Raw genomic sequence first — 6,000 nt, forward strand, 5'->3', positions numbered from 1 at the left:
AATTATCCTGCTACCCCATTCGGGTACCCAGCCACCTCAGCCTTCTCTGCTGGATCGCCTTCTGAGCCTCATCCCCGAATGTCAGCCACCGATGCAAGCATGAACATCTTTACTGCATCGCCTTGCCCGATTACGGCACAGCCTGCCACGTGCAAACCAAGCTTTGACTCATCCTCTTTTACATTCCAAGCACCATCGTTCTCAATGGAACCAACTAGGTTCGCTACCAGTACTAATCCTCTACCGCCTCAGGGCGAGCTTGCACCCGGGCAAGATCAGAACCCCAGAATTGCAGAACAAAATGAGATTGCCAAGAGAATGAGAAGCCTTGAACAAAGTTTGAAGAATATGCAAGGATTAAGCGGACAGAAGAGCGTCTCTTACGCCGACCTATGCATGTTCCCTCACGTGCACCTGCCAGCAGGTTTCAAGACCCTGAAGTTCGAGAAATACGATGGGCACGGTGACCCCATTGCACATATTAAGAAATACTGCAACCAATTGCGGGGAGCCGGCGGAAAAGAAGAACTGCTAATGGCATATTTTGGGGAAAGTCTAGTAGGGATAGCCTCGGAATGGTATATGGACCAGGCAATGTCTCGATGGCATATATGGGATGATCTCGCCAGAGATTTTGTGAAACAATTCCAGTATAACATCGACATTGCGCCAGACCGAAATTCGCTGTCGAATTTGAAGAAGAAACCTTCAGAAAGCTTTAGGGAATATGCTATTAAGTGGCGTGAACAGGCGTCAAGAGTGAAGCCTCCCATGGATGAAGTGGAAATGGTCACTACTTTTCTCCAGGCTCAAGAATCTGACTATTTCCAAAACATGATGTCAGCCATGGGTAAGCCATTCGCGGAAGCGATCAAGATTGGAGAGATGGTAGAAAATGGTCTGAAAACAGGTAGGATTCTGAGTCAAGCAGCCATAAGGGCAACCTCCCAGGCCGTCCAAAGCGGGTCCGGAGGAATGACAAGAGGGAAGAAGAAAGAAGAGACGACTATGGCAGCCTCGGAAGCAAGGGAGTATCGTCATCCCAGGCCCCGTTTCCCGGAAAGAACCCCACAACACTACTACCCCCACTCCAATTTGGCATATGCTCATCAACCTTATATAGTCATGAATGCCCAACCTTATACCCATCCACCACAACAAGCCAACCGAGGCCCAGCTCCACCTCCCAGAAATCAGCCTCCTTACCGCAACCACTATAACCCACAACCCCCGCAGAATAACTTCCGCCCTCAAGAGCCACCCCGAAGGCGGACCTTCACGCCCATCGGTGAACCATACTCAACTTTGTTCCCGAAGCTAGTCCAGCTGGGTTTCTTGCAACCAATCCCTCAAACAAGGCAAAACCCGACGTCACCTTCTTACAAAGCTGGAGTCAGATGCGCCTATCATTCAAGGGCCGAGGGACATGATACAAATGACTGCTGGTCGTTGAAGAGAGTGGTCGAAAATTTGATAGAGCAAGGGAAAATAGTTCTAAGGGACGAGGAGATCCCGAATGTAACTAACAATCCATTGCCTGCTCACAATAATGGGCCGCTGATCGGAATGATTTGCGAAGACAAAGAATTCGACCCTGCTTTGAAAGCCATAATTGCCATTGTCGACACGGGGAAGAGGCCTGAGACAGACCAGAAACCAAAAAAGGGGGAGGAGGCCAAAGCTATAAAGAAAGAGCCTGAAAAGAAGGTGGAGAAGAAAGTGGTGCCGGTAAAGGATGGAGTTCTTTACGTACCACGAGGTCGAGCTGAGAAGACGCAGAACTTCGCAATCAAAAAGACAAAACCTATGTACGTGCTGAAAGGGGCCTATGTGGTCCGGGGGACGATTCAACCACCTTGACTGAATGAGCCAGTGGTTATCGGACGCGTGCCACAAAAGCCAATGACCAACCCGTCCACAGTGCCGTGGAATTATCAAAAGACTTTGGTAATGTACAAAGGCAAAGAGGTCATGGGAGAACTTCCAGAAAATACTTTCATTGGAAGGTATTCAAATACCCAAGAACTGAACGACGCCACATAAAGGCGATTCCCGCCAAAGAAGCCCGTAAGTGTTGAAGAAGCGGAAGTGTTCTTCCAACAAATGAAAATGCCAGATTACGAAGTGATAGATCAACTGCGCAAGTACCCCGAGCAAGTGTCCATGCTGTCATTGTTAATGAGGTCGACCGAGCATCGAAAGATCTTACTAAAGACCCTGAATGAAGCATATGTGCCAGTTGAAACCTTGGTAGAGCAATTAGAGCGGATGACAGAAAGATTCTTCGCCGTCAACCAAATCTCTTTCAGCAAGAACGATCTACCCCCGGAAGGAGCGACACACAACAAGGCTTTGCATCTAACAATTAAATGCGAAGACTATTATGTCAAGCGGGTAATGTTGGATGGGGGCTCAGGTGTTGACATTTGCCTGCTCTCCACGCTACAAAGAATGGAAATTGGGACCGGAAGAATCCGACCCAACAATGTCTGCGTAAGAGCTTTCGACGGCATCAAGAGAGATACCATGGGAGAAATAGACCTGTTGTTGGTCATAGGACCAGTCGAATTTCAAGTAACCTTCCAGGTGCTCGACATGGATACATCCTACAATTTTCTCCTTGGCAGACCTTGGATCCATGCGGCAGGAGCTGTGCCTTCCACTCTTCACCAGATGGTGAAGTTTGAGTACGAAGACCGAGAGATCGTGGTCCATGGGGAAGATGAGCATGCTATCTATCGGGACCCATCCATCCCATATCTTGAACCGAGAGAAGGGAGCGAACATACGGTCTATCAAGCTTTCGAGATTGTACTGACAGAGCAGCACGAAGAGGGAATACCCTGCCCCCAGCCTTTCTTGTCTAACGCCTCGGTTATGGTGGCCAAAGAGATGATCCGGCACGAATTTAGGCCAGGGAAGGGGCTTGGACGAACCCTTCAGGGAATAACAGAACCCATTACCTTGCCAGTCACCAAGAAACCTTTTGGACTAGGTTTCAAACCTACTCCAGCAGACGAAGAGTGGGCAAAGAAAAGAAAAAATGAGGGTTGGAAGTTACCTCGACCACTGCCGGATTTAAATGCAACTTTCATCAGGCCAAGGTACGCTGAAGAAGAAGATGATGAGGTCTTCACAGCTGAGGAAATCGAGGAGATATGTGGGGCAATGAGAGAGATGCTCTACGAGGTCCACATGGTTCAACCAGGTGAAGGCACAAGCACTGCTGAGATGCTATACATGGGGCCGAACGCCCAACTTCAAAACTGGGAGGCTACGCCATTCCCGACTAGACGGAAGTCCGGGTAGACCTGTCCTGCCACCTTTCCTGTGTCACAAGTTATCTCCAGGACATAACTTGAACGTTTTCTTCTTTTCAATTGTTGTTTTGAGTTCCTAAGTTGTAAACATTGTTGTCTTCCAACTTTCCAAAGAAAAATGAAAAAAATCATCATTGCTTTCCCATTCTTTCTTTTGTTCTGATTTTGTTATTTTTCCTTTTATCTTTCTTTTCAGTTATAATAATGCGGCTTTAAATATTACATGCTTGCGGACTTCACGCCCAGGTCACAATGAGCTATTTAACTGCGAATTAATGAACCCAGAATCAGAATATAATGCGGAAGAAGCTTTTAGGGAGATAAACCGAGAGTTGGAATACTTTGAGAATAAACCTAAGCCAAATCTGAATGACACCGAACCGGTTAATTTAGGAACTCCTGAAGAAATCCGGGAGACCAAGATAAGCATTCACACGGACAAGAAAACGCGAGAGGCGATAATTCAACTTCTTTTTGAATTTAAAGACGTGTTTGCTTGGTCATATGATGACATGCCGGGACTAGGTGTTGATCTGGTGGTTCATAAATTGCCGATTCATCCTGATTGTCCTCCAGTTCAACAAAAGCAACGAAAGTTCAAAACTGAGGTCAGTGACAAGATTAAAGAGGAGATCACCAAACAACTGAAAACGGGAGTGATTCGGGTAGTCCAATATACAACATGGTTGGCGAATGTGGTTCCAGTACCAAAAAAGGACGGGAAAACTCGGGTATGTGTAGATTACCGAGATCTGAATAGAGCAAGTCCTAAAGATAATTTCCCGCTGCCCAACATCCACATCCTCGTTGATAATTGCGCCAAACACGAGATACAGTCTTTCGTAGATTGTTACGCTGGGTATCATCAGATATTGATGGATGAAGAGGACGCTGAGAAAACTGCCTTCACCACGCCTTGGGGCACCTACTGTTACCGGGTCATGCCATTTGGTTTGAAGAATGTTGGGGCTACTTACATGAGGGTCATGACTGCCATTTTCCATGACATGATGCATCAGGAAATAGAGGTGTACGTGGATGACGTGATAGTCAAGTCCAGGACGCAGGACAATCACATCCAAGACTTGAGGAAATTCTTCGAGAGATTAAGGAAGTATGACTTGAGGCTGAACCCAGCCAAATGCGCTTTCGGAGTTCCTTCGGGCAAACTTTTGGGTTTCATCGTAAGTAGGAGAGGTATCGAGCTAGATCCAACTAAGATAAAATCCATCAGAGATCTGCCTCCCCCGAGAACAAAGAAAGACGTGATGAGTCTGTTGGGCAGGTTGAACTACATCAGTCGGTTTATTGCCCAGCTGACAAGCACGTGTGAGCCCATATTCAAGCTGTTAAGGAAAGATGCGGCGATTAAATGGACAACTGAGTGTCAAGAAGCCTTTGATAAAGTCAAAGAATACCTTTCGAATCCCCCAGTCTTGGTCCCTCCAGAACCAGGGAGGCCACTTTTCTTGTATCTGACAGTCTTGGAGAACTCTTTCGGTTGCGTCCTCGGGCAACACGACGTAACCAGAAAGAAGGAGCAAGCAATCTACTACTTGAGCAAGAAATTCACCGGCTACGAGGCCAAATACACTCTGTTGGAGAGGACATGCTGCGCTCTCACGTGGGTTGCTCAAAAGCTGAGACATTATCTCCAAGCCCACACTACGTTCCTCATAAGCAGGTTGGATCCTTTGAAGTATATATTTCAGAAACCAATGCCTACTGGGAGACTGGCTAAATGGCAAATCTTGCTTACGGAATTCGACATAGTCTATGTCACTCGCACGGCAATGAAAGCCCAGGCGCTAGCAGATCATTTGGCCGAAAATCCGGTCGATGAGGAATACCAGCCATTGAGTACCTACTTTCCAGATGAAGAAGTAAACACCGTAGAAGTGGTCTCGGAGGATGCTCATGTCTGGAAGATGTTCTTTGATGGAGCCGTGAACGCCAAGGGTGTAGGGATTGGGGTAATTTTGATCTCGCCTTCTGGTCAGCATTATCCCGCCACAGCTAGACTTCGTTTCTTTTGCACAAATAATACAGTTGAGTATGAAGCCTGCATCATGGGCATGCATATGGCAATCGATCAGGATGTCGAAGACTTACTGATTATGGGAGATTCTGACCTGATTATCCGGCAAGCCCAAGGCGAATGGGAAACTCGGGATGTCAAACTTATCCCTTACCGACAACATGTGGAGGACCTCAGCAAGCGCTTTACATCAATAGAGTTCAGGTATATCCCGAGGTGTCACAATGAACTGGCAGATGCACTTGCTACTTTGGCTTCAATGCTACCCTACCCGGGCAATGCCCACGTCGATCCTTTGGAAATCAAAATCAAGGAAAGACACGGTTACTGCAGTGTAATCGAGGCGGGATCAAATACGCAGCCTTGGTACCATGACATCAAGAGGTTCCTGAAGACGCAAGAATACCCCGAGCACGCTACTGGAGATCAAAAGAGGACCATTAGGTGACATGCAAGTGGTTTCTTTCTGAGCGGTGAATTGTTATATAAGAGGACCCCGGACCTCAATCTCCTAAGATGTGTCGATATCGAGGAAGCAAGAAAGATCATGCACGAAGTACACGCAGGTGTGTGCGGACCTCACATGAACGGGTATGTCTTAGCGAAGAAAATCCTTCGAGCAGGTTATTACTGGATGACCAT

Source organism: Nicotiana tabacum, chromosome 8 (genome assembly GCF_000715075.1).
Source record: "Nicotiana tabacum cultivar K326 chromosome 8, ASM71507v2, whole genome shotgun sequence".
Taxonomy (NCBI): domain Eukaryota; kingdom Viridiplantae; phylum Streptophyta; class Magnoliopsida; order Solanales; family Solanaceae; genus Nicotiana; species Nicotiana tabacum.